This window comes from Nuphar pumila, chromosome 16, assembly GCF_984573655.1.
Source record: "Nuphar pumila chromosome 16, dmNupPumi1.hap1.1, whole genome shotgun sequence".
NCBI lineage: Eukaryota > Viridiplantae > Streptophyta > Magnoliopsida > Nymphaeales > Nymphaeaceae > Nuphar > Nuphar pumila.
Genome location: NC_143264.1, coordinates 14,911,194 through 14,920,866, shown reverse-complemented (window position 1 = coordinate 14,920,866; position 9,673 = coordinate 14,911,194). Strand labels below are relative to the sequence as shown.

At 39.6% G+C, this 9,673-nt stretch overlaps 1 pseudogene; it reads right to left on the bottom strand.

Moving 5' to 3' along the window:
- Nucleotides 1-604: 604 nt before the first annotated feature.
- LOC149812997 (O-fucosyltransferase 20 pseudogene) lies at nt 605-4,873 on the bottom strand (annotated as a pseudogene).
- Between the last annotated feature and the right edge of the window lie 4,800 nt (nt 4,874-9,673).

The window sequence follows — 9,673 nt, the reverse complement described above, 5'->3', positions numbered from 1 at the left end:
TTTGGGATAATCTGAAAATAGTTTGGTTCTAGCAAAATAATACAAAAAAACAGATTAAAAAAAAACACTGCTGCTCATATTTACAACAAATTTAGGTGTTTTTACATTTTTTTTTTTTATATATTTACCAAATATAAACAATAAAAATTCATTGAAACAGCATCGTCTCTGTTTAAAGAGAAAATGAACATAAAATAAGTGCACCTAGAGACTGTATTAGATTATAAGATATTATTAATTCTCTCTATTTATTTATTTTATTTGTAACCCTATTTCATAATAGAATTCAAACATTTAATTATGTAGCTCAAATCTTGTAGGAACTTTTGATAAACTAAAACGAAGATCTGTATTCTATACATATTGACAAGTTACAAGTTCTTGCACTTGCTAAAACGTATATCATTTTATGATTACAAAATGAAACATATTACAAAAAAACAATAAAATTGGCTAAAAACACAAGAATAATGAATGAAACAAAAAATGTGGATTGCATGCTGTACCAGCAGTGTGAGGAATGACCCTCTATGTACAAGCAGCCTAATCCTATTCTTTCTGCACAAACTTAGTGTGTAAATTAGGAGAGAAGGCCTCATGTTGTCTATGCCTTCTTGTGCATGCACATGCATTCAGGAACAGGGTAAGCAATCACATCTCTCCCTTTCTTGTCTGTCCTGAATTGTGGGGCTCCCAGAGAGTCTGCATGTATCTTCTTTATTGCATTATTCATCTCTTGCTCGTCCATGGTGCTTGTGTGGTTGCTCACGAAAAGTTGAATGAGACTCTTCTTGTTAGGTCTGATGTGTTTTCGATGCCCCAAGTAGGCGCGGTGTCCCTGTTACCACCAAAGTGACAAGCATGTAGTTCAGCAACAGAGTGAGGTGAAATTGATACAGCAGGCTGCTTAATTTATCTAAACAACAATTTATTTTTGACGACCTATCTTAACAATAGTTATCAAAAACCTTTAAAGGGTCACCATAATATGAGAACTAGAGTACGAAATAGGCATTTAGGATGCTTTTTTTACAAATCTGACCCTGTAGATGCATTCAGCATGGTCCATTTGCTTGGAATCAACAGTTGGATCATGTGTTTATTTTTACGAAAAATATGTTTTCTGTACTTGAATATTTATGAAAACTCCGAGCCATCGATTTTTAAGCCTTAAAAATCCTGCTTATGCATCGCAATCGAATGGTTCAAGAGCTGGTTTTTAAAACCATGTAGATCACATCCATGCAGTCAGATTTAAGGAAAAAAACCTGTGAAAATCTCCCTTCACACTCCAATTCTCATATTCTAGTGGCTCAGTTTTTAAACATCTGAGAAGCTTGATTTAGAAGTGTAAACCCATGTACACCTTTCACGCTTTTGAAGCTTTATGAGAAGCTCACTTGCACAAAATGGGAAGCTTGCTTTCTTCTTCAACATGAAACGGAACTTCCTTGATGTAAAAAATGCTCTTTGTATTAAAAGAATCGTATTTTTTTTCTTCAAAATAGTCTTTTGTTCACACACACACACACACACACACACACACACACATATATATATATATATATAATAGATATTATTGGGAAAAAAGGTTAAACGGTGCATTTAAGTAAAAGGACAGTTTTTTCCACTTTCATGTCACTTCCTTACATGTTACCTCTTACTAGGTTTCTCATGTACTTTATGTAATCTTTGAACTTCAGGAATAGGGAGAAGATCAGGTGCAATGTGATTGCACATTTTTGGTGTGCTGCTGCCCTTGATCACCCTCCATCATTGCTTGGGGCCCACAGCTGGCAGGCTGTATCCCAATGGTAGAGAGTGATCAGGTGCATCAGCGTACTGAAAATGTGCAGTCACATTTTACCTGATCCTCCCTCTCAGGATTATGTCATAGTAAAAAAAGGTTCCAGATTGTGGATGAATCTGTATATATGATACCTGAATTGCCCGTTGCATGTTGCCACCATGGTTGGCCATGAAGACTTGGCTCTTGAGGCACACAATGTAGTCCAAAGCAGCAAGTACTGATGCCTGATGCTTGAATTGTTCGAGCTCACCTGCCATTGCCAAGCTCTGCTTGTTGTACAGGTTTGGGAACTCTGATCGAAGTGGCCGAAGCGCCTCTTCGCCTCCAAAAGGCTGTCCTCCGGCGAGATAGATTCGCAAATTTGCCGATGCACCAAGAGCCTTTAGCAGCCTGGTTAAGGACACCATGAGATTTAGCCCATTGCCATCTTCTCTATCGTGTAACATGCAAGGATGCATGCTCCAATCAATCATAAATTGGCAAACTCATCGAGATGATTCCGCAACTCGTGACTTTCTTTTCCTCATCTCAAGTGGGTCAAATAAAAACATCAAACACATTTTCAAGGGCTTTGTTCCCTTGGTTATGTGGGTCGGTTTAAGGTGTTCAAGCTAAAAATGTCACCGGTTTGATACTTTGGGTACACTTGCCAAAAGACCAAATTGATGGGGGAGTAGAGATGCAAATGGGTTGGATCCAAGATGAAGGTTTTGTAATTGTTGTTTCATCATACATTCAATACTAGCCATCCAAACTGAACCATTTAGCCATTGATTTGATGGCTAGGATTGAATGTATTATGGAACCCATCCTATTTCAAATGATGGGATCCGTGTTCCATAAATGTAGAGAGGAATCACATTCAAAATGACGACTATGTTGGAGGACACAATTAAAGTCCTTGGGTTAATCTGCCACAATCCCCCTTAGTTCCAAGGGGACAAACTGGTTCCCTCATCCCTTAGGTTATCCTTATCTTCATACCCATTTGGGATTTCATTGATGCAAGTTGTTTTTGATCAAATCAGGCTCTATAGATGCGATCTACATGGTTCATTTAGTGAAGATCTATGCTTAAATTGCCAAAATCCAACTTGTATGTAGGATTTTTTGGCTACTACAAAATCAATATTGGTTGACAAAACACAAGCTTTTGCAATCTAAAAAATCATATTTTTCATAAAAAAAATACAATTCAAGGGTTATTTTTTATTAAATCGACCATAGTGGATCCACCTCTAAGGACAGATTTGATCAAAACAACTTTTATCATAAGATTTTCTTGTTCTTTTTTTATGACAAAAGGAGAGCGACACTTAATGGGCCTGCCTCCCAAAGGGATCAATCAGTTATCTTCAAAAATTTGAAACTGCATTAGTGCACACCTAGGGGTGGGCAATGGGCCGATGGGCCAAAATGACATGGCTCGTCATGGTTCGGGTTTGGGTCAAGGTTTTAAGCCCAGGCCCTTTGGCTACCAGGCTGAAATCCAGCCCTGTTATATACGTGGGCAAGGTACGGGTCGGCCCGTGGGTTATCAGGCCGACCCAATGGGATTGAGCTATTTATTAATTTTTTAATAATAAATAAATAAATAAATTAATTAATTGCATAGTCATTTCATAACTATTATTATATATTTACTTAATTAGTTGCATTAATATTATGAAAACTAAAAAGATAACATGAGGACTAGAATTCAACATCGTGCTTTATGTTGTTTTGAAAATTTGATGTTCTTTCTAAAAAGAAAAACAGAAAAAAAGAAAAAAAAAGAAAAAAAAGAAAAATTGATGTTGATTTATTAGTTCAAATGCTATTTCATGGACAAGATATTATTATGAACTTTTGATTTGGATACTTTAAACAATATCAGATGTAAAATTTTGAAGTATGCTTTTTCAATTAATTCATTTTTAGTATTCTAAAAATTAATTTATTGATTTTATTAAAAAATAACCTACAAATGGGTTTGGGCTAAGCCAGTCCTTACCCGACCCGACCCACTTCACATTGCCACATTGGACCAGGTCGTGGGATGCTCTTTAAACCTGAGCCCGTTAAGAACTGGGCCAAAACCTGGCCAATTAGTAAACAGTCCAGGCCATCTCCGGGCTGCACTTAAAGCCAGGCGAGCTGAGCTCTAAACGGGCCTTGGCCGGCCCGATGCCCGCCCCTATGCAGGGGTCACCCACGTGGCCAAGGGGTATGAGTTGGGGTGTTCTTTTGACGATGAGGAGCCCTTGCTGAGAATCGGGTCACTTAATGACCCCGCCTCCATGCGAGGTAAACCCAAGCCCATCTGCAGGTCTTAAGATGAAAATATATACCAGACTGAACCCTGTTGGCACGTGGGTATGTCTGCATCTTTATCACAAATGAGGCACATAAGGCAGGGTGGTGGTGCCCTCATCCTGGGTTTTACCTCGCAGTAGGGGTGGGCAACGAGGCCGGGCGGCCCTATGGGCCAAGCTGACCCGGCCCTCCATGAGCCGGGTTTGAGTCAAGATTTTAGGGCGAAACCCTGCCTGTTATATACGTGGGCTGGGTCTAGGTCAGCTAAATGAGCCTGTGCTATTGATTAATTTTTAATAATATAAAAATTAAAAAAATAATTAATTACATAGTAACTTGGTAGTTATTATTATTTACCAAATTAGTTGTATTTTATGAAAACTAAAAAAATAACTAGTTGGGTACATGAAAACTTGTTAATTATTTACCTAATTAGTTGGGTTTGGGCCGGGCAGGGTCACAGGCTGCTCTTCAAACCCAGCCCGTTAGTAAATGGGCCGGGCCGGGCCGGGCCGATGCCCACCCCCTTGGAAAGGATGAGTGTGTGTACCTTGTTATGTCCAGGGATGCGAGAGGACAAAGGCCAGCAAGGTAGCGGTCGCGTGGGAGCATGTTGGTGCGATCGGTGAGCAGGCGTGGGTGGGCAGCACGCTCCTTCTCAATAAAGCGATCTGTGTCCTCACCTAAGCCCGGCAGGCACCCAGTTCGAATCCAGACGTCTTTCTCGAGGCGCAGGTGAAGGGCCAGATATGGGCCCTTCTCAGCCATCCTGGCAGCAATGATATTGCCTACTTCCTGGATGTCTGCTCGGAATTGCAATGCATGGAAGGCCACCTACCAACAGCTTGCTAGTAAGTGTTTGATCATATATATATATATATATATATATATATATATATATATATATATATATATAGAGAGAGAGAGAGAGAGAGAGAGAGAGAGAGAGAGAGAGAGAGAGAGAGAGAGAGAGAGAGAGAGAGAACCTTGCAGCGAAGCTTTTGTAGGTCAGGATTGAGATCCTTTGAGAGCCTTGAATCGAGCCCATGGAGAATAAGGACCCTATTCTTTTTTATCTGTTAGAATAGTTAAATACGTCAAAAAATGAGAGAGAGAAAGAGAGAGGAAACTTGCGATAAATTAAAAAAGAAAACTTCTTAAAAAAAAAATTAAAAAAACATCTTTTGGTATCATGATTTGCCAGGGTCTTTATGGGTTTATAAATCTCATGCAATTTTCATTTTCCTTTAATCTTTTACATATCTATACAATTTTTGTTTTTAAATATGCCAAGATCTTTTTGATGTATTTATCTAAAAAAAATGTCAAATTTATCATAAGATTTTTCCTTCATAAAAAAAAGTCCAACATTACTATTTGTGACTCATGAGAGAGAGAGAGAGAGAGAGAGAGAGAGAGAGAGAGAGAGAGAGAGAGAGAGAGAGAGAGAGAGAGATCTAACAACGCCACAAATGTAAGAATCATATTTTTCGGGAGAGGAGATTCTTGAAGTAAAAGAAATTTTTTCGTTTTGCATGGAAAATATAAAAAAAATATAAGTAAACATGCAAACCGAAAGGAGTTGCAGGATGCACCAAAAAAGCCTTAAGACCCCGCTTTTAATAAGTGTGAATTACAATTTTTTTTAGCAAAATTCAAGCACCCAGGTAACCATAACCTTTGAGAAGCATTCAATGCTGGGCCATCTCTTACACACAAGGTCCCATTGATTCCAACACGAGGTCTTAACATGAGCAAACTCTATCCATCGGACAAATATGGGTTTTGATCAAGATGGATGGCGTGGACCGGGGAAAAATGAGGCACGCTCGCCCTCGCCCCGGAGATGGAGGGGATGAAGGCGGGGATGAAGGTTAAAATAAAAAACTGTGTAGGGATGGACTTACGCTTTTCCCTGCTCCATCTCGTTCTCATCCTCGATCCCATCCCATCCCCGATCCTTCTTTAGAGATGACAGTGGATAAAGGAAAAACAGGGTCCAGCCCTGCCTCGTCCGGTTTGCACCGAGGATGTAGGACATGAAACGGGAATGAAGGCGAGGATGAAAGTTAAAATCAAAACCCGTGCGGGATAGAGGGTAGAATTTTGAGACGGGGCAGGGATGGAGAACTTGTCCCCAACCACCACCCCCATCCCGATCCACTGCCATTCCTAATCAAGATTTGCATTGTGGAGAGTGGCACAATGTTTCAAAATATTGGTGAACATATTATTATTATATTTTATCAGTAACTATTTACTGTATATTTGTGCCCACCTTAGTTTAAATTTCTGGCTCTGCCTTTGGTCTGCTGTACTGGTGCAGCATCATTCTAAAAGTATCTATCTATATATATATATATATATATATATATATATATATATATATATATATATATATATATATATATATATATATATATATAGATATAGAGAGAGAGAGAGAGAGAGAGAGAGAGAGAGAGAGAGACGAAAGTAATTCAACATTACCACTCATGAAGATCAACAAAATGTTGAACCCATGAACTGAACAAGAACAAAAGCCAAAACAAATAAAGAAAGCACAAGAGAAAAGAACATTAGACAGATAAAATGGGCTCACGCCGGAGCCGCTTGCCCAGATTGCGACAAAGGATAGGTAGCATCAGCAGGAGGGAGTGGAAGATCACTAAGATGCATACGCAAGATCGCATAAAGAGAGAGAGAGAGCTTACCACTGATAGAAAGTGAGCCAGAATCCACTCTTGGTCTACGTGGAGTCGGGGGATGGAATCTACGAAGGGACGTGTCTTCAAGTGCTTGGGTGGCAGAGACGATACGACACGGACGTGCTCCTTGAGCTCCCCTTTGAATTGCATCACGTCGAATATGTCTGAGAATTCGCTGCACTAGAACCAAACCCAACACACTTCTTTATTCCAAGTAGATATAAAGATTTGGATCCCTCCTGTAATGTTTTAACCATTTATAGCCCAAACGGATGTCTACTTAGTTAGATACAATACAACGCATTATTTAACTATTCAATTTTTAATTTAAATACAACTTGGTAATCGCTAGTCCACCCTAATTTTATTCCCCCCTCTTTTTCCCCTGAATCTAACGCGTTATTAACCAATAAAAAAACAGTTGTATTTTTAATTTAAATACAACTGTGCCGCTTTTATCTGATGTTTTTTAAGAAAATGATAGCTGGGGTTTTAGCAGATAGAAGGTTGGATATGGACCTGGATCCAAACCAAGAATTAGACTACCAGGTAGGCCCATTATGACCAGCATCACAAGTAAAATGGCAACTACGTATGGTTCAACCAAATCATAGCTGACCTCGTTAAGCCTGGAATCCGTCCCCTAAAACCAAATCAACTCAGGGATCAACTGTGCCAAGGAATTCAAATCAAGCTAACTCAATACTTTTGGCTAAGGCCCCTAAAGCCAGGTTCGACTCCCACCGGGTGAGCGATGTCTTTAACTGGTGGGCTCCCTAAGGGCTTGTGTGTCGATCACCAAAAAAACATTGACCCAGTTCTCGACGAGCAAAAAAAAAAAAAAGGCTAAGCCAAAAGAAAACTCTCAGTTCTTATCGGCCATGACCAGGATCGCTGTGAACCTAGTTGGCGCAAGTTCTGGCCCTACTACAAGCTTTGGCCGTGCAGCAAAAAATGCACAACCTGCGTATCGAACTCGCGACATGCACCAACTTGGACTCTTTAAGCCAACAGCCCGAGTCAAAGTGCACGAACCAATGGGACTAATCGTACAAAGTCAAAATCAAATCATACTGGCCAAACAGGCTTAAGCTTGGCTTGGAATAATGGCTTTGATCCCATAAGCTCATTTCTGTCTATACTGCAACAATGAAAATCTGGTAAGAGCCATGGCTTGGTTTGATCCCCAAGTAGGCGCGTCGAGTCTTTGAGCTAAAGTTTGGCATTTGAGTCTGGTAGTTAATTAGCTTAGTCTGAAGGCAAGTCAACTTAGCTTGCCAAGTTGACTAAATCTAATGGGGTCCACATTCAAACCTAGAGCTGATATGAGTTCAAGGATTGACTAAATCCAAGTCAACTCAGTTTTGTCTTCCTGCGACTTCTAAACGCCAACACAAATATCGTTTTCTGGAAAATCTCGCTACAAAATGATTTTTTTTTTGAAAAATCTTGGTAAGATATCAATACACAAAAATATACAAAACTCTAAATAAAGTATAAGAAAATATATAAATATTAATAAAGTGTTTTTAGATTAATATCGGGATAAAAACAATATTGAAAACATGGTTCTTTTCAGGCGTAAAAAAGCAAGAAAACAGCCTTCACCCGTTAGAGAGAGAGAGAACATTCACCATTTAACATTACCAAAACACTACCAAAATACATCCAACAGAATATTGGATGGGAGAGACAAAAGAGAAAGATAAGAGCAAAACAACCACAATCTAGATGGTGATTGTTGAATGGCGTCCTAGTTCTTAAGTGAAGTGCACCAATGCAGCACCGAAATTTAGCGGCATGGCACCTAGAAATTTAAAATCTTTTTTATATTTTAACGCCTTAAAAACAAAAACGCCAAAACTTTAAAAAAGACTACCAAAAATTTAAAAGGAATACAACAATAAAAGGCACACAATTTTGATGGAAGAAAAACATACAATCTTTTCGAACAAATCAAAAACCAAAAATACATTAAAAGCCACCTCCTGGTTACATAAGAAAAGAAAAAGGTTTTATGACTTCTGTCAAACTACCAACACATAACTTCTGATAGAAAAATTGGTTAATCCATTGCGTTCTAGTGAAAACATCCTGTTCTAACAATTTTTTTTTAATTTAAAAAAAATGCGTTAAAACAAGATATTTATTTATGAAATATAACGCAATAATGGAGTTATCTTTTTTTGAAGGAAGCAATAATGGATTTATCACCTCCCCAACAATTGCATCATCTGCCAAGCTCACCTCTCGTCCCCCCAGACGGCATTCACTTGAAGGATGGGAACAACGAGCGCTGCCTCCAGAATCCTGGCAATGACAACCGCGTCGATGATCTGATTCCTCTGCTGGTTCAAACCTCCCGATACCACCACCATCAGAAACCTCCTTCTCATACTCCCCACCTTACCATTACGACGACCACCAGCCAACTTCATCATCATCCTCCGAGACGACCTCCTGTACTCCTCGCTGAAGTTTAAGCACGGCCTGAACCCCAACCCATCTGGATGCCTCCAAAACTCACCACCACCTTCTTCTTCTTCTTCTTCTTCTAATTCTTCTTGGTTTTGGTGCATCAAGGTCGCCTTCTGCCTTATCTTGAGGGCTCCTCCGGCTTCTTCTGCGTGGATGGAGAGGAGGGGGTTGCTGCGCCTGAAACGGGGAAGGTCATATGGGTACTGAGGGATGTCTCCCATGAAGATGGTGAAACTCATGTAGATGGCTAGCAGCATCAGCAGCAACAATGGAACTGTTCTCAGTTTGAGGAAGAAGGGGCATCTCTTTTCCTTGCTGGGTTTCTTGTGGTTTTGGAGGTAGCCATTATTAGAGACCTTAGATTGATGGTGACCTCCTTTGG